Below are 20,147 nucleotides of genomic sequence, written 5' to 3' on the forward strand. Positions count from 1 at the left end.
CCGTCTGTCGCGCTGGGGGGATTTGCGCCTCTCCAGAACATTTTCCAATTTAGATGTGGCGGGGTAAAAAGGACCGCAGACCGGTCTAGCCAAACATTCTCCCGTCGCCATGGTTACGTTAAGGTTTACCCCGCCGCCTGTAGAAAGAAGAGGTGAACTCGCGAAGCCGAGGTCAAGTTATTTTGTTTACCCTTCTCTATAGCTCCACGGTTCCGGATTACAAAAAGCCTCTCGATATATAATTGAAAAAGTTTTTCGGGGTAACGAAAATCGGTAAGAAAAGTCGAGTCTTGGGCCGGGCAGTTCCGGCGGGGAATCACCGGAGTGTGTCGAAGGGTGATGATTAGAACTTAAGGCCGGTCTCGGTTAGCCTCTACCAGGCTCCACAGGGCGCTGGAAAAATAGTAGAAATTGGCCGCAAACTGTAACTTCTTTGGCATGTTATCCGTCTATTTGGCATATTTCTACTATTTTTCAGCGACCTGTGGAGCCTGATAGAGGCTACATGTAGGTCTCGGTGTGCACACTGCCGACTGGTCGGAGTTACAGCCGGTCTCATCGTGCACAATAGCGACTGGTTGAAGTTAAGGCTGGTTTCAGTGCGCACAATACCAACTGGTTGGAGCTTAGGGCCGGTCTCATTGTGCCGACTGGTTGCGAGCTGTCAAACTTAAGGCCAATCAGTGCACACAATGCCAACTGGTTGGAGCTTAGGGCCGGTCTCATTGTGCCGACTGGTTGCGAGCTGTCAAACTTAAGGCCGATCACAGTGTGCACAATGCCGACTGGTTGAAAACTTAGGGCCGGTTTCATTGTGCCGACTGGTTGCGAGCTGTCAAACTTAAGGCCAATCAGTGCACACAATGCCAACTGGTCCAACTTAAGGCCGATCTCAGTGCGCACAATGCTGACTGGTCGGGAGCTGTCGAACTTAAGGCCGGTCTCGATGTGTACAATGCCGACTGTCGCCTAATTACCGGACGTGTGAAAAGATCCGTTTTCGCCCGGACGAACAATCTGCGCGGCTCGGAATGTGACAGGGGCAGACCCGTCATTATGGACATGCAAATTCGGACAACCTCCGACGGCCACGGCAAGACCGGGAGCGCCACTTTGCATAATGACTATTTCTACAGGGTTTGTGTTTGTAGAATGAACATGGTGTTTGATATTTCTCACTCAGCGTCCCGCCGTCAATAGAGTTCTCCCCCCAGCCCCGAGGGCCTCGAGACACCGGACTGGTCGGGCAGGATTCCTCGGGGGCAGCCGCGCGTCGCGCCGTGCGGGCCTGTACAGAGGTGCGGTCCTGCCTGCATACATCACCGGGCTGTCGGTTCCTATCTTCTGTTCCCAGGCGCTGAAGCACCAACTGTCAAAGCCACAGCGTCCCTCACCCCGGGACCGTCTGCCCTCTGCCACACCGGCCCGCGGATTCCTTTGGACGCCCCGGTCCTTTGTCATGCTAACCGGGGACCTTTAAAGTCCCGTGGCGGGCCGGGCGGAGGCGGATAAAGCGCCTTTGTGGCGGGTTGTGCGCGGTGAATGGAGCCCGCTTCTTCCGCATAGATCGGTTGGAAAATTGCCGTCGTAGCGGCCAGGGACGCGGTCCGGGCGCACAGAGCGCGCGCCAAGGACGCAGCCGGGCCGTTTTGTTTTTCTTCTGAGCAACACGTGTCCGCCCAGTTGTCCCCTTAATTGCCCTTAAGAAACGTGATGTAGTGGTTTGATACAAAACAGCCTAGAAATTAAAACCTGACAAAACGAATAAAGCATTCAATTACTCCCAAATTCTTGATAAAAAGAAGCTTTGTTGATTCACAACTCATCCTGACTTATAGAAAGTCTATACGCAAAAAAACGAAATCAGTTTGTGTCAGTGACTTTTCATTTCCTTTTCAGTAACAAACGATTTAAAATCAAAGGTCACGACGCTAAAATAAAAAAAACGCTAACAGGTCAACATCATCAAACCTAAAGAAAATACTGACGCGCTGTTCAAAGTTAACTAGAAATTCTTAAGATTTGTTTTATTCTTCAGACGTGCCCCCCTCCCCAGTAACACCTGGCCAGTCGCGGTAGTCAGGTACAGAATTTCCGGCGTGCCTGGGGAAACTGAACTGTGACCGCTCCTTGCCTGAGGGCCGGGGCGTCCTTGCCTAACGTTTCACCTGGGCTTTGTTATAAACAGCGCGAAGACAAAGGAAAGTAAGTCTAGACAGGGACCTGCATTGTCTGAGGCGACAGGTGAAGGGTTTGTTTCAGCAAGGTCACGTGATGGGGTTCGTCTGAGGCTGTGATGTACTGTTGCGTGTTTTGACAATGACTTCAGCAACAGGCGCGTCTTTTATCGCTAATTCTGTTTCATCAACATGTCTGGGTTTTCAGAAATTTTTTTCTCTAGTTGTTTAACTCAAAATGTTTTGGGAGGATTATGTTCTTTTAGTCAAAATTTTTCTGTAAATTATTGCTGTATTCTATTCAGAAAGAAATTAGATTTTTTAAGAAAGCTTCCTTAGTATATATAATGATTCCGATTAATTTCTACCAAAACAGATAAACTTTCAAGCTATAGCGCTAATCGATTATAAGTTTCTTTGTCCCGTTTGATTTAGGTTTCGTATGTTACTCTTGCTTCTTGGCTAGGCTTCTCTTACTCTTATAGTGGAAAAGTAACTAAATAGTAATTGTCGTCTTAGAATAATTAATAAAACAGGACCGTTTTCAAGATCGTGCAAAAGTGTGCCGAAACAGCCTACTGCTTCTTCTAAACATTGGTGTTCATAAGAAGTGTGTAAATTCAACAGCAAAAACACATACCAGACTGCACTACTGAAATTGTGGTGTAATATCATAATAAGGAAAGACGACGGTTTGGGGACTAAGGAATTTATTTATTTTATTTATTCAAGCTTTGTTACAAGAGGTAACTAGACAAAGGTAACAGAACCAGATAAGTTCTTTCTCTAGACCCCTGTCCAAAAATGTTTAACTTTTGTGACTGACGCTAACCATTCCATGTCCTACTTCTGCGGACGAAGGCTATTCAATGGTAAAACGGACAATTTCTGTTAATCCCTTAAATAGACCAGAAACAGACTAATTTAGACGTCGTTGAACTTTCCAGCTGACCCGAGCCCCGAGAGACAAATTTCGCTGTCAGTGCAGGTATTTCCAAAGTGGTCGCCAACTCTTTAGTATTAGTCACTCTCCGGAGGGGGTCTGGCCGTCTGGGGGAATGTCAGGGGGCGCACTCTGCCCTTCAACAATTTCTGCTGAACTTGTGGAAAACTTGCCGGGGGCTTGTGTTCGTCTGCGCGACGGACAATACCTACTTCTTAGTTCGTCTCCGTGAGAGGAAAGTAAAACGCCGTGCTGGCTGACACTTGGAGGTGACCTTGGCCGCTGAACAATGCTGTCCCGATAGCTGAACAATGCTGTCCCTACAGCTGACCACACACGGAAGCAGATAGCAGCAAAGCTGTCTCCTCGCAGCGTCCGTGGTCTGGGTTTTAACCGATCATTGTACCTAGTTAAAGTACAGAATAAGCTTTCTTTTGACCTTTATGCTGGTGTCTTGGTGGCAGGAGGGCTCGCAACCCTGGGCTGACTCTCCGTGTTTGATGCACCCTGCCTTGAGCACAAGTACACCACACCCGTTTTGGTTGTTATTTCTTTTCGGACAGTCCCACCTAATTGTGTGACGGAAACATATCATCACCAAGTTTTGTGTTTTGCTCTAAACAAAAAAAAAGAGATCACTGAACCACTCTTGAGCCTTTTTCATTCTGTTTAATTTGGGAATTTTTCACTTGCTTTGACCCGCAGTCGAAGACACGCTTAGATCGACCAGGAAGTTTACATAAACCCCTTTGTAACCCTGTGGTTGTCATCACTCACGCCCTGTCATCAAGCTGAAGAAAAAACCTACAATACAAATCGTTTTACAGCGATCATTAGAGATAATTTCTTCACAGGTCCAACAATAGGAAGGAGGGGCTACTTGCCTGCTGAAGTGTGCCTCTCCGGGCATCGCTGAGCGCCGCTCCTGTCAGACCCGCGGCCTCGTCCGAACTTGGGGCGTCCTTGTCGTCTGATTCCTTCCCGTCGTACCCTTCGAGGGTTGAACTTCTGTCCTGAGAGATGCCGTAATATTCCCCGGAATGGCGCAGGATTTCTTCGTTTCACAGACGGAGACATCGGTTTGTCGCAAACGTCATTCTCTGAACGAAAATCCATGCCAAAACTCCTTATATGTGCCGTTTACTTCTATCACTGATCCCCCCCCCCCCCTCCTTCTCATGCGATGCTTCAATGGCGACATCTTGACCCAGGTGTCCTTCCGTCTCCCTCCTGACTGTTGCCGGAAGTGCCAGCCCTTCCTTCCCGTCGCGCACTGGGAACTTTCCTTCTAAAGACAAGTCTGATGACGTCGTCTTTCGTCCAGGGCCGGAGTTCATACGCGCGATCTTCGGCTGCTACACCTGGTGACACAGGGACAGAGTTCACACCCGTGACCATCGGCCGCTACACCTGGGTTCCCTCCTCGACCGACAGCCTCCCATTCCACCAGACTATTCTTAAGGTCGCGCCGGTTTTTGTCCGACTGTGTTTTCTTCGCCTTTATGGAAGCATCTTGGTGACGTCTTCATCATCAGTCATCCGAAGCGTCTTTGCTTCAGCCTTGAGCGACAGTCTTATGCGGTCACCGACCCGGCAGGTGACTTGTACAGCTAGTGTACCTGAAACGATACATGTGTGTCAGGAAATCGCCGTCCTTGTTGCGCTCCTATGTCTCCTCGCACCTTTCCCCTGTCGGTCCGTGTGCCGTCTGCAGGGCCCAGCTGCACGTGACGTGACGCGGACACAGGTTGTCCTGATTCTCCAGGTCTGTCTTCTGTCGTCCATTTCTCACCGCCGTAATCACCTGACGCCGCCCGACACCGGTCACCGCCAGGTGAAACAAGGCTGTCCCGTAGCGAGCGGAAGTGACGGCGTCTCAGGTGCCTCGGTCCTCCTCCCGTGCGGAGAGGCACGGTGTGTTGTCAGGTGACGAGGAATCCCCCTGTGGTGCCCCACCGTCACCGTGGCCGGGGCAAGTTCGCCCCCCTCCGCCCCCGTCCAAGGGCACGAGGCCGCGTGAGGGCCGTGAGAGCTGCCGCGTCGGCCCGTTCGCACAGCGCGGTGTCAGTGGCCGTCCGATCACGGTCGCGCAGGCTAAGCAGACAACTCTATTCACATGCAAAGCGGGAGCCCGCCCGAGGCCCGGCGGCCATTGGTCGCGCGGAGACGGCGCTGTCATCGGGGGAGGATCCCGGGGGTTAGTCATGCGTCCCGCGCGGGCTGCAGACCCATGCGGCCCGTGTGTCCGGTCAGGGCCGACAGGTCCCTGTCACCGACACCACGTGCCGCTCCTCCCCGCACAATGGCGGCCTGTGATCCGGGTGGTCGGGGCCGGGTGGGTAGGGTTAGTCCTGCCTCCTGACCGCCATTATCCCGCCAATTTGCCGACATCTAAACGATTGTGGAGAGGATCACGACCGGCACAAAAGGCCGGCCGCGCAGCTGGCTGGAAAGGCCGAGGCTAAACCTCGCAAACTTCCGCTCTTACAGAGGTCTTACGAGACTATAGCTGCGTCTTATATTGGCTCTGTCTGAGTATTATACAAAACGCTAGCAGACGCCTCCATCTATTGTACTGGCGGGTACGCCAGTCTTACACAGGTATCACGCTCGGCCGATCTGCCCATTATTTTTGCTATATTCAATTTGGAAATCTCGGAGGCATCTGAGTAATCCCGGGCACCCGTTTGCGGCAGGCCGCGAACAAAGCGCGGCTTTCGCCTATTGTGTGTTTGTGTGCGGCCCGGGCGCTCGGTGTGTTTGTGGTGAGGGCCCGGCCACTGATCAGGAGGAACCTGGCACGACGAGCGCGGTTTGAAACGCGCCTGTCTGGTGGAGAATAGTGACCGCAGTCTAACCATAACACCACGGAGGGGGTCCCATATGGCCAGCCCGCCTGGATCAGCCTTTCCCACACGATACACCATAAATCACCGCACCCACCTGCTGTCAACCGACAGGTAGCGTCTGTCCAATACCTGCCCGGCACACCTGTCACCAGGTAGGCCTTCACCAAGGTGTGCGGTCCGCCTAACGACGTGTGCTGAAGGTCACGTCAGGTGATCATTGGAAGGTCATTAACGAACGTCTGTCCTGCGCACAGGTTCGCGACGTCGCCTCAGGATTCGGGTTTTCCTTGAGAGGAAAAAAAAACGCGCGAGACAGACTGACAGGCCGGTCGGACGACTTTTGACGGCTCTGTCTCCATGGTGACGGGGCGAGGACCGGTAGGACAGTCCTGGTGCCCAGGGCATCTCAGGTCTCGCACGAGATTAAGGAGCAGGCGACATGGTCTTAAAGATCCGCGCATACATGCGCCTCTACCAGGCTGCAGAGGCGGCTGGAAAGAGTAGAATTGGCCAAATAGACAGATAACATGTCAGTGGAGTTAGCTGGCCGAAGAGTACAGTTGGCCATCTTAGACTCCGTTGGCATCTCTTCTGTCCATTTGGACAATTTCTACTCTTTCCAGTCACCTCTTGAGCCTGGCAGAGGCTACATATATTGATAGACAGTTTAATATTTGATTGGGGGGGGGGGGCATCCAAGCTACAAGGCTGCTCGAGACGGTTATGTATAGGGATGGTCTCTCGCGTTGGTCATCCAATTTTACTCTTTCCAGTCGCCTTTGCAGCCTGGTAGAGGCTACATATATCAATTGGGAGTTTTACATTTGACGGGGGGGGGGGGTTGGACCATCCAAGCTCGAGACAGTAATGTATAGGGATGGTCTCTCGCGTTTGTCATCCAATTTTACTCTTTTGAGTCGCCTCTGGAGCCTGGTAGAGGCTACTTGTATTAAGAGAGAGTTTTATATTTGATTGGGGTGTGTGTACCATCCAAGCTACGAGGCTGCCCGGGACAGTAATGTATAGGGATGGTCTCTCGCGTTGGTCATCTAATTTTACTCTTTCCAGACGCCTCTAGAGCCTGGTAGAGGCTACATATATCAATAGACAGTTTTATATTTGATTGGGGTGTGTGTACCATCCAAGCTACGAGGCTGCCCGGGACAGTAATGTATAGGGATGGTCTCTCGCGTTGGTCATCCAATTTAACTCTTTCCAGTCGCCTCTGAAGCCTGGTAGAGGCTACATATATTAATAGAGAGTTTTATATTTGATTGGGGTGTGTGTACCATCCAAGCTACGAGGCTGCCCGGGACAGTAATGTATAGGGATGGTCTCTCGCGTTGGTCATCCAATTTTACTCTTTCCAGTCGCCTCTGCAGCCTGGTAGAGGCTACAAATAGTAATAGACAGTTTTATGTTTGACGGGGGGGGGGGGGGGGCATCCAAGCTCGAGACAGTAATGTATAGGGATGGTCTCCTTCCTATCTCTTTCCAGTCGCCTCTGGGGCCTGGTAGAGGCTACATTAATAATAACTTTATTGCAAGTTCATGCCCGAAGGCTAATTGCAGACAAACAAGTACATGGGAATACATGGGAATCAAAAATAGGTATCTAGGCTACTGCCAAAGTTCTAAGTTAACTAAGGTTGACTATGGTTGGGTTTGACTTCTTTTTTGAAGGCAGTGGAAAATGAAGAGACCCACGTTTTTCATCGTAAGTGGGTTTGTTGATTTTAGTAGTGATATGGATTTTTGTAAGCTATTCAAATGGTGAAAGCTAGGAGGATTAACGGAAGCTGTTTTATATAAATCGTTTCTTTCGGCCTCATATAGAGGGCATTGGCAAAGGAAATGTATTTCATTTTCCACTGCGTTCATTGTACAAAACTTACACATTCTCTCGTGAGCGGGCAGCTTTTTATATCTACCCTTTTCTATTTCTAGTGGATGTGCACTTATTCGTATCTTACACACAGCTGACCGTTTTTCAAAATCTTTGTTGGAAAGATATTTTTCCATTGAGTATTCTGTTTTAACATTCCTATAAAATCTTAACTTACTGTCATCGATAGATAATTTATAAAGAAAACTTTGAATGTAAATGTCGGTCAGCCTTTTTCTTAACAATGTACATATATGTTGTATGTCTAGATCGAGATTGTTGGCGTTCCAGATAAAGGAGTATCCGCTGTTGTCAAGTACATCTTTCACATGTTGTAACCAGTTTTTCTTGTTGCTATTCACTTGGGAAGACTGTTGATACAATAGAGCATCTACTTGTAAAGGATGAGTCAAAGGATCGAGTTGTCTGAGGCGCAACCAATACTTAACTATGCGGATTGACACATCTAAATCTACCGGGAACACTCCAAGCTCTGCTTTACTTGCTATATTACTGGAATTTCGGTGCACTCCAAGAATATTTTTACAGAAACGGTTCTGCATAGTTTCAATCGGACACCTGTCATTCAAATGGTCCTTGCCCCAAACTTCACTGCCATATAACATAATAGATTTAACACACACATCAAATATTCTTAACAGAGCCTTAGGGGACAGAGGTGAGCGAAAGAGCGGTTTGAGACTGAAAAGGGCTTTGCGTGCTTTTAAGGACAACTGTTTTTTTGCTAAGGAAAAAGTGCCTGATGAGGACAACAATAGTCCCAGATAACAATAAGAATTAGTTATTTCAATAGTATCTGAGCCAAAGGAAAATTTCACATTTTTTACTGATCGTCCAGATTTGTTGAAAATTACAACTTTAGTTTTCTTCATGTTTAATTGTAGTTTCCATTTTGTACAGAATATGTTCAGTCTGTCCAAGGCACGTTGTAATCCTTTTTCCGACTCTGAAAATATCACGACATCATCAGCATATAATAAACAAGGAACAAGTAGATTGTGTAGAGTGGGGGGTTCACAGTCGGGATTATCTAATTCTTTGACTAAATCATTTATGAATAAGTTAAAAAGTGTGGGAGAGAGGTTACATCCCTGTCTCACGCCTCTATCAGTAGTGAATAATGGTGTAAGACCCGTAGAGGTTTTGACGCAGGTCTTTGGATTAGAATACATTGATGTAAGTAAACTATAGAATTTACCACCTATTCCCGAACTTATTAATTTGTAACGGAGTCCCTCTCTCCACACACAGTCAAATGCTTTTCTAAAATCTACAAAACATGCATATAAACGTTTGTTAGTATTGGTGTGTTTAGATATTAGCGAGTCAATGACAAACAGATTATCGCTTGTCCTAAAGTTTTTTCTGAAACCTGACTGATTTGGGGAGATAATGGAATGTTCGTCTAAATAGTTCGTCTAGAGAGTTTTATATTTGTTGGGAGGAGGGTGGACCATAAAGCTACGAGGCTGCTCGAGACAGTAATGTATAGGGATGGTCTCTCGCGTTGGTCATCCAATCTTACTCTTTCCAGTCCCCTTTGGAGCCTGGTAGAGGCTACATATATTAAATAGAGAGTTTTGCATTTGACGGGGGGGGGGGGGGGGTGGACCATCCAATTAGCTCGAGACAGTAATGTATAGGGGTGGTCTCTCGCGCTGGTCATCCTTATCTGACGGACTGCGGTCAGGACGACATTGCGATGCTGTATCCCCTCTTTCCAATTACCTGCCCGCATGTCCCGCCGCGGGCCCAGGTAAGCCCTGAGTGTGTGTCTGCCGATACCGCTGTAGCCTGGGTGCCAGACCACCGCGCCCCTGGAGCTAATCCCTCGGCCGGGGAAGCAACTCGCGCCGTCGCCACAGATAGTACACGGCCCACTAATTATCTAGCGCGATAGAAACCAGACTTCGGCTGCCAAGCGCTCCCGGGTGCCAACTCTATCCCTACTACATGTACTAGGTCTTCCCTGCCCAAAAGGGCTTATCATCGCATCGCGCGAAAGGTCTGGTATCCAGGCTAATACCGCGGCCTGCCCGGAGATTACCTGTCCTCTGTCCGAGCGGGGATGAGCGGAGTTATCAGGGTTTGTGGTCGGGAGAGGCAGAAGTGTCCCACGGCAATGTTAATGTGGGCTGGCGCCAGACCCGTCCCCGGGCCGCCCGGACAGCGCCACGCGGATCACCCTGCGCGCAGCCCCGCGGGACGGACGGTAATGGATCGGTACCATCTCTCGGGCAGGTGGAGCAGCGACCGGGCCGCCCGGACAGCGACACGCGGATCACCCTGCGCGCAGCCCCGCGGGACGGACGGTAATGGATCGGTACCATCTCTACGGCAGGTGGAGCGGCGACCGGGCCGCCCGGACAGCGACACGCGGATCACCCTGCGCGCAGCCCCGCGGGACGGACGGTAATGGATCGGTACCATCTCTACGGCAGGTGGAGCAGCGACTGGGCAGGAGATGTCCGGTCGTGCCCGGAAGGGCCGCGCGAGTCAGGCCGGTTACAGGGATCAGATATCAGCCCAAGTTATTAAATGTACGGTACAAAAACGCTTGCCTTATAGTATAGCCTTGCGGCATGGTCAAACAAGGGGAAACATGGCGACAAAATCTGATTGAGGAAAAAACCCAGAAAGCAACAATTGCTGAACGAATAAGCTTGAACTTTTAAATTGGGTCTACAATGTCAAACCTTACACTTTATGGCTTGCCATTGAAGCGATATAATACGTATATAAGATGACTTTCAAGTAAGAAGACACAGTTTGATCGAAAGGAAGCAGACCCAACAGAAAATGCTGACTGTAAAAGCCGGAATTAGAATCTAAGCCATCTGACCTTGTTTTAGTTAATCACCTATGTAGCAATAAAGCAAGCATCAGAACTAGAGCAAGAAGACAAATAGCTGGTATCAAGTCGCCAATACAAGTGGCATTTTAGGAGCCGTTAAGAACCGGAGATACACACATGGCCTCATTAATACAGACAGGGGCATCATGAAGACTAATGCTGTGCATCAATTGTACCTCGCAACACGGGCAAAACTTGGTTTCATGACAAGATAAAGTACCAACGAATTACTTATTAGACAATCTAACAAGATAACGGTCTTCTGTTCTGGTAGCTGTGAACTATGTACTCGCAATGTGACTATTTACCACAAACCTGTCCACGTTGATCAGTCAAGCTGTGCGAGATGGGAAAAGTAAAGAGGAGCATAGACAAGGTATGGACGATTGTATAAGGTGATTGTTAACGAAGTTATAAAACTTGTACAATTCATTTATTCATTCACAATACACACCACTATGAAACAGAAATAAAGTCTCAAAAGGATGCTGATTTTGGGTCGTTATCTCCAGCGGATGCAACGGTTTGACGTATAGTTATCACTAGTAACTAGATTATATGATACACCCTTCATCTTACGTCATACACGGCTATCTATTAAGTATATAAACCAGATGTAGGTCAATTACGTGGCAACGACCAAACCAAATGACTGCACCATTTTGAAAAGGAAACAGAAAGAAATGTACAATCCTACACGTACATGCACGTTCCTTTCACAAAACAGGCCTCACTACGTCCCGAGAGTCTCTATCCTTGATTACTCTCCAAGCAGAGGAATGGGTCCGGCTGGTTTTTGACGTGATTTTTGGTGTTTTTCTCGCACCAAAGCCCACCAAAAACGCATAAAAACATGTCAAAAACGAGCCGGACACCATTCCTCTGCTTGGAGAGTAATTCTGACTATCTGCGGACCCTTTGTGTCCGCGGCCCGGCGTGTATGTTTGTAACCACGGGCGCATGGGGGCGCGTTTGTTTGGGTAATTGTGTGTTTCCACCTCGCTGGGCGACTTGATCCCGCCCTGCAGGCTGCATTGTCCGCGCTGCTTTGATACATTGATAAGGGCGAGGGCGGGAGAACAAGGGTCAATCAACGGCTGGGAAGTCTTAAACTTTAATTAGAATCTTCCAGAAACTCGAGAGACAAAAACTCATAATTCGTGTTTTTTCGTTAGTCTAATGTTTGTTGCCTGATGGAAGGATTCTAACGTTGTTAGAAGGAAATAACTTCCCGTACTGTTACTGATGAAGCTAATGTCGTCCCCAATTTCCATCCATGGTTCATACCAATGGACTAGCCACTGTTGTAGTGATTGCACAAAGCTGTGTGGCCCAAGGGGTACTGAAACGGAGATGGGCGTCGCCCTATGCACCATCTGTTGGGGAAGGTACTTAAACCTCAACTTTAACTAACTGTAAAATTCGAGAGACAAAACTCGTAATTCGAGTTTTTTCGTTAGTCTAATGTTTGTTGCATAATGAAAAGATTGTAGCGTTAAAAGAGGAAAATAATTGTCTGTACTGTTTATTGATATTGGTTCCAGATTTAATTGGCATACACTTGGGCAAGTGCCATCGTTAAAGTATAGTGATGAATATGCAGCGTCTCTCTCTCTATTCTGGAGTTATTTAAAGAAGATCATCATGCTAAGAATAGACGACGATTACACGTTGATATTGTGGGGCGTTATTAGAGCTGATATTTCATTGAGAAGCATTTATAAGTTGGAACATATTTGATAGTCATACCCTCACCTTTCAATGACCTTCAATTATTTACAATAAAACCAAAAGTTTTCAACCTGACAAAAAAAAGATCAAGGTGTGTGATACACGAAACTTAAACCAAATATTCATCTCGATAGCGTGCAAAAGGACAATATTTCATACAGTGTAGTTTGCAGAATTAAGGATGAAGGACTCATAAGAATCTATGAAGTTATCACTGCGGGGTCGTAAACATCAGGACAAAAAGCATCACACAGACTTCACTGTACTAAAACACACCGCTGATTGTGTGTGATACATGAAAAATTAAAACATATCTAACACGACATCTTTAACGTGCAAAAGGACAACATCATACAGTGTGCTTTTGCAGAATTAAGGACAAAACACTCATAATAATGTCTAACGTTAGCACTGGCATTAGCTCTACATGTATGTGTTCATAAACATCAGGACAAACAACACACAAACTTTACTGCAGACACAAACCGCTAGTTCATATTTCTACTGAAAGTACAACATTCCATCAGCACATACCATGGAAAATCATACGAGTTTTGCCAATGAAATACTGTTAAAAAACAATGAATTAGTTGGAGGGTATCCAATAAAGTGCGTCTATAATCGTTTATTGAAACATGGATGTGGTTGTTTGTAAAGTTTGCGATGCTCTGAGATTGTGAACGTGCTGTTTATAAACATGCTGAAACATAGAAGTTTATTGCAAGTTCATGTCCGTGGGCTTATTGCAAATACATGGTAAAACATTGGGAAAACATACATGCGTCAGTTAACTGTGTCTGACTTTGTTGTAACAATAGGCTACTGGTACTAAATACAATTGTTTGCTATATCTACTCCAGCCGGGTTTGACTTCTTTTTTGGAGGCAGAGGAAGACGAAAAGTCCCACTTTTTATAGTATTTGTGGGTTCTGTGATTTCAAGAGAAAGGTAGCTTTTTTTTCATCCGTGAATGTGTAGAAGTAGGGGTATGTCGTGGTAACTTGTTTAAATAATTCGGTTCTTTCGTCACTGTTAAATAGACACTTGGAAATAAAATGTGTTTCGTCTTCGACCGCCTTGGACTTACAGTATTTACAAATTGTGGATAAACATAAACAGTTTATCCACGCTGCAATGGCTCTTCCACTTTGTCAACCCCTCATTATCATCATCAACATCGTCATCCATGTTCAAGGGCAAACTCTACTGCAGATTGTAGTTACGCAAGATGTGGAGATCTGCTATTATAAACATTGGCAGCGCGCCAGGTGAGAAGGAGTGCCGATGTCAAGGGACTAGCGGCTGCTTTGGAGACATGGCAGGGTGGCTGTTATATAATGGGTATTTTGCTATGCAATGTCATGTTTCTTGGTTGTTTATATTTGATAGAATGTATTTTGCATTATCATAATGAATCCTATAGTACTACGTTATGTCATATTGTTTGATCCTATCGTATAATGTAGATAAGCACGGTGGTATGGTGTAAGTTAGTTTATTCCCTGTCTACCACTGAAAAGTCATTTACTGACCAATTGATAATTATGATAATTTGTATATAGATGTACCTGATGTAAATTCTAACGTAATTTTTACCTTGTAACTCACTGATTGTGTAATTCACTGTATCTTCTCCTGCAACAAGCTAGTTGGGCAACGTTTGCTGTCTCATGTATGTGATATTTCAGTCAAACCAATAAACTAACTAAAGTATAAACCCCTGACCAAACTCAAGTTAACCTAGAGTGTCATCAAAACTTAAAACGTAGAAACAAGACAACTCTAAGGAACATGTCCTAAAACTACAATCAGTGCCCCGTGGCTAAATACACACACTTGGGGAATTGCAAAGTACACCAGGGCTTATGCGGATCATTCAGCCTGGGGCAAATTAAGTAAGTGCTTAAGTCGATTTGGGACGACAATACAGGCTCTGATAATGTTCCCAACTTTGCTAACCCAGAGGTGTGGGGTACAAACATGAACCAGTTAAGTGCTGATGACGACATTGGTAACGTTTGATCACGGCCAGGTGCTCGGTGCAAATATGTATCAGCGAGTTGATAATAGCATTTAGAACGTTCGGTAAAACAGGCACAGGGGTGCAGTCGGATGTTCCTAGATCAGGGAGACTGTATATGGTTGTGCTTATGGTTGTAGTATTTTAAAATTACATCAAATGTTTTGTTGATATTTATTTGTTCATCTTGCTACAGATGCCAATCGTGAAACCTGTTGGTAAATAGATGTTCGAAACATTACCATATGAATAATTACATACCCCAAAGTAGCATAAGATGTAACGTTATGTTTGCAGTTACACGAAAATATACCTCTTTTAAATAATCATGAAGTATGGATGTGCTTCGAACGTAACGTTGCCCTTGAGTAGGCATGTCGCAAAAATGTCCTGTAGAAAGGATGGGTACCGCATCTGCTGTTCATAGTTGCGCATAGCAGACAACAATGAATGAAGGCCTTTATTGCACATTTCTGCCACACTTGGCTAAGTACAGGTCACAACAAAACAAAATAACAAGTACAGTTAACGGATACAAAAGAATATGACTATCACTAGATAAATTCTACTTCTCCTCGCTACAATTGTGAGTTTATGCTGATGTCGCACTCTTTATATGTCTAAGTTTGATTAAGTTTTCGAATCATGAATGGTATGGTGGTCAGACATGACCATGACGTTAAGATGCCCTGTCGATCTGCATACTAGTATTTCCCGTACACGTCTCTCCTATCAGAGACAGAGGAGCTGGTGAGAAACTGGGGTGCACGATACACGTGTTTAACTGTGTGGGGATCATTTGGGTTCATTAACAAGGTGAAACCTGATTTTCTCAACAATTATAACGCATGACGTCATCCAACGCCCTACTTCCTCCCCACCCACGCAGATGCATTATGGGAGACTCTCCTTCCCGCGTCACAGCCCACGTGACCCTTATCAGGTCAGGCCAGGAATTCGTTCTCCAGGTTTTTAGCGCATGTCATGACGAGTTCTCCAGATGTTAATTAGGGCGCTAATTGAGCCTGAGGTGGCGTACTTGAGAGTCGTGGCTTCGTCCACATCGTGTGGATGATAGAAAAGAAGTAACTCTCGTTAAGGGGGCGCTTTCCTTGTACTGAAGTCCGAGCGGTTCATGATCAGGGTTGTGTAAGGACATGGATTGCCGTACATGGATTTTAGGTATAATAAAAAGCTATTTCTGGAACAATGTTGGAATTTTATGTCACAAAGAAGAGCCACCAGAGCATATTCTGCGGACAGACATACATGTAGCTATCTCATATCTTATATCATGATAGTTTGTCCTCTCCATTTTGGTTTACTCAAAAGACAAAATACAGAAAGCTTTCAAATCCCGACTATTTTTGTCTTCAGGGAAAATGTTTGATTTTTATGCCAAAAAGGAGCGAGGTGAGCCTTTTCTGTAGGAGGACGAAGATATTGTATTTTTACATCATTGTTATTACATAACTGTAATGGCATAAGAAGATAGAAAAGAGATAACTCCGCGGCGCCGTTAAGGGTGCATTTTCTTTGTGCTGAAGTCCGAGCGGTTCAGGGTTGTGTAAGGACATGAATGGACGTGCTCAAGCCTGGGAGGCAATTAAGTATAATAAGAAGCTATTTCTGGAAAAACGTTGTATATTTGGTCCAAGACGAACCACGGAGTATATAATTATTTTATTTCTTACATCATAAATGTTCGTCCAAAAGATTTACTAGTACTCAAAAGACAAAGAAACTAAAGCTTTGTAATTCGGACTATTTTTGTCTTCAGGGAAGAAAATGTTAGATTTTTATATCATAGAGAAGCCCCGTGAGCCCTTTCTGCAGGAAGACAAAGCTATGTCATTCTTATATCGTTGTTATTACATAACTTGAAGGGCATAAGAAGCACGACAGACAGAATCGGACTATTTTTGTCTTCTTTAGCTATCTTTAGCATTACACCTCTGTTATAGTAGCAATGATAAGTTTATTGCAAGTAACAAGACAAAGACAGACAAATAATGTAGAACAGTATACCATGTGTCTACTCTATACTAGATACTGACTCTAAATTCTAAGTTACTTGTTATAAGGCTTTTCCGCAGTGTTAGAAGGGCTCTACGGTGGAAGTAGTCCTACATCTCAGTATTTCATTCACATTTTGCTCAACGTGCTCTAGAGTTCATTTTAGTGCAGTGCATGGGAGATTGGTCTTTTCTTGCACATGTGCTCAGAAAGGCTTCATGCTGTTCATTCACTACGACCATAAGGTATAATAATCAACATTCGATGGAGTAGAATCACACATCACAATGCTCCCATCTTAATGCGATTCTCCCGTTATAGTTTGACTCAATTTGCCATGGTCAAAACAACTGACAGATACCTACGCTGGGCCACTGACGGCCATCGAATCTGTAAACAACAATTAAGACACTAAAATGTCTAAAACCGCGGATAATTTGTGATCAAGAATCGAGGGCCTAATCAATAGAGCGTTGTCAAATAGTTGGCAAACATGGTAAAAAGATATGATAAAAAAATGACACGAGGCCACGGTATAAAAACACCAAGTTTGCATCAGTACAGTGCTGAAGGGTTAAACAAGTCCTTTCGTTGGGCCGATTATTTTGTTCTTTTGGTTAAATTAGACCTATTTTTGATATGGTCATGAATGCACTGTGTCAGCCCGGATAGTACCAGTAATAAAAACATAAATTGTTTAGCAGACCATTCGGTTATCTCAAATAAACGTAACAACAACTCTACCAGCAAGTCTACAGTAGCTGAACACTGTTGTGTTGTAGCCCTCAGTACAGTTTGAATGCTGAATTGGGCCTTGACCTATTTGCTGTATGTAAAGCGAAGACATGCGAATGTTTCGTTGTATCATTGATTAAAATAGTATCAAGTGTACATATTTTTGGGTGTTTAACGTTTGGAGTATCTCTCCTTTTAAGTCCTCTTTTCATGAAAGCACTACTAATCTCTCCAGGTAGGCTGCAATAAGGGAGATTTTCATTCGAACCTAAGGGTGTAAAATTTGAAGATCGAGCATGTTTCGTCGTTTCCCTAACTGCGCACGCGTAAGAGGCTAATCTTAGTTCAAGGTCGCGGTATATCGAATCCCTACCCCCTGGGGATGGAGCCCGACCCCCTTGGGGTCCCGGGACGCTTCTGTGGAGATTTGCCGAGTACCCGGGATGGTGCTCGGCCCTGGAGGCCCGGCTTAGCGCTGATAATGTCATTTCCAATTTTAACTCTGATTAACGACAGACATGCGTATAAACACCGGCTTACCCGTTCGAGCAGCACACAATAGAATAAAAAGTACTTTTCGATGCTTTTGGAGACAATAAATGGTTTTACCGGGTTGATAAAGAGACAGAGTTCGTCTCGAAATCTCCCCATATTAGCAAACTCTTTTGTTGTGTGTATGGTTAAAATGTTTGTCAAAAAAGATCTATTTGAGTTGCACTTTGAACGTTAGTGATTAAAACTGTTGCAGTCCAAAACAACTAGAACAGTAAACATGTGTCTCCCTTTCGCCTCTACGGCTAACTATATTCTATAAACTGTAATGTTCGATTGAATAGCAAAGGTCTTTTATTCACTATTCACAACCGAGTACAACTCGCGTACATACATGGCTTTGAATAAAAGAAATTTTGCCATTCAGTCATTCACTAACCTGATAAAACTAGTCACGGATGTAATTGTTCTAGTCTCTACCAGACTAACTACGCCGGCTATAGGGAAAATATATGCCAGGGTTTCATTTGCAGGCTCCTACACGGACGAAATGTGATCTTCACCGTGGACTGACTCTACTGGCTAACTATTCCTTTTTCTGACGAATTCTACGATCCATACGCCCGTAGGAGGGCCTGGTGGAGGCTAGTAATGTTCGGTGTTCATAATTGTGTATATTTTCCACACTTCAAGTTAATAGCGCAGTTTTAGAGTGGTTGTTTTTCCTAATGCAGCACCTGCTCTCTCCCCCGCGTGAATGAAAATGAAGGACGTTTTGTTGTAAACAACTTTGTCATCTCGTGACGCCTCATCGTGATCCGAAATCACGCGCAATCACGACGCTTTTGTAAGGCGTCGCCGTGACGCTTCTCTGCCGCTTGATACAAAAACCATCACAGAAAATGCAGAAGGCAGAACACTACACTCATAACAAAAGTGGGACACTTCGTCTCCCACTGCTTCCCCAAAAGAAGTCAAACCCCCAAAAGGGTAGATTGTATTCCGTAGGAGTCCTTGGAACAGCCATTTGTTCCACTTGTCATCATTGTTAACTCGCACTATCTGTACAGTATACCCTTTCTATGCATTGTTTCATGTTGCAATTAGCCCTCGGGCAAGAACTTGCAAATAAAACATTATTAATGATCCTTAAGCACTTCACCAACTGAAGCACTTCGAAATCCAACTGTTTTGAACAAAAACACGAGAATCTGGTGTCTCATTTTACCTCATCTATTCACAGTGGTCAGTCATCCCAGTAAAGCACCCCTACATTTGACACCTACACGTTTGTGATAAGTTTTTACGTCTCTGCTTTTATTTCATGTTATCTAAACCTACGCAAGTTACCACGTGTCTTAGTCTTCACCGGATTCATTTGGTTACTGAAAAATAGTAGCCAGATTTGCCAGAGAATAAGACACACTTGTTGTTACTCTTTGGCCGTCTGACTCCTCTAGCAAATGTCTATCAACTCTTCCAGCAGCCAGAGAAGCCTGTTGGAGACATGTGTTTGTCCCGTGCTTTGTGCGGTAAAAGTACCGACTGCCGCCAGAGAAGCCTGTTGTAGACTATGTGTGTGTTTTTACCCGTAGTTTGTGCGGTAAGAGTACCGACTCGTCGGCCATTGTTCCCGCCCAGCGTGTCGAAAGTGTGATGGGCGACAAATCGGCTCCGTGCGGGGTCGTGTCGTCACACAGAGCCGGGACGAGCCGGTCAAAGGCCTTTTGTGGCGATGGAAACGTGGGCACAAAGGACGGACCGGGCTACTTTTTCAACGGGGTAGTCTCGTGCAGATTCTTTTTTTATATGCGCTGTAGTTTCGTGCTAGTTTCGTGTACGCCTTTTTATGTATTTTAGTCGTAAACGTTTCAATGTCCTTTGTGAAAGTTTGTATTAAATTTTGCATATTGTTCAGTTTCCAGAGCTAACCCTTTGTAATAACCTTCGGCTAGCTGGGTAGCCCTGGCTGTAATTTTTGTTACAGCCAAATAAGTAAATAAAATAGAATAAAATCAAGCGTTATGAGGCCCCAGGAACCAACGCATCATGTGCACCGACTACACTTTTTTTCACATATATTTTAAGAGTATTAGGGAAAAAGCACAATTGCTTATATAAGACCTTCTACTAAAAAGCACAAATATAGAACAATAATAAAAAACAATGTCGATATACATGCATAAATACAAAATGGATAAAAGAAATGTGAATGTGAACAAGACAAGTTGATGGTCTATATGTTACGAGAATCTACCTGTAGATGTATCGAACCATATCGAAGATATTACAATTTTGTAAATGTTAAAGTAACTGATATTAGTCTGTATTCACGTATTACTTGCGAAGATCGTCGATTACAACAAAACGTGCAGATTATCAGATTTTTTATGGCATGAAATAAAATTATGTAATTTCGTTAGT

At 45.2% G+C, this 20,147-nt stretch overlaps 1 protein-coding gene across 2 annotated transcripts in view; it reads right to left on the minus strand.

Annotated features, from left to right (window-relative positions):
• The window catches only part of LOC136427148 (uncharacterized), a 64,893-nt gene that overhangs the window by 32,818 nt on the left and 11,928 nt on the right, over nucleotides 1–20,147 (minus strand). Inside the window, exon 1 of one of the 2 annotated variants that reach the window (XR_010754373.1) lies at nucleotides 6,064–6,419. The exons of the other annotated variant lie outside the window; for it this stretch is intronic. The gene's annotated coding sequence lies outside the window, so the exon portion shown is untranslated. Of the gene's footprint in view, nucleotides 1–6,063; nucleotides 6,420–20,147 lie in introns of those variants that run through there. 2 annotated transcript variants of the gene reach the window in all.

The sequence above is a fragment of the Branchiostoma lanceolatum genome, chromosome 2 (assembly GCF_035083965.1).
Source record: "Branchiostoma lanceolatum isolate klBraLanc5 chromosome 2, klBraLanc5.hap2, whole genome shotgun sequence".
Lineage (NCBI taxonomy): Eukaryota > Metazoa > Chordata > Leptocardii > Amphioxiformes > Branchiostomatidae > Branchiostoma > Branchiostoma lanceolatum.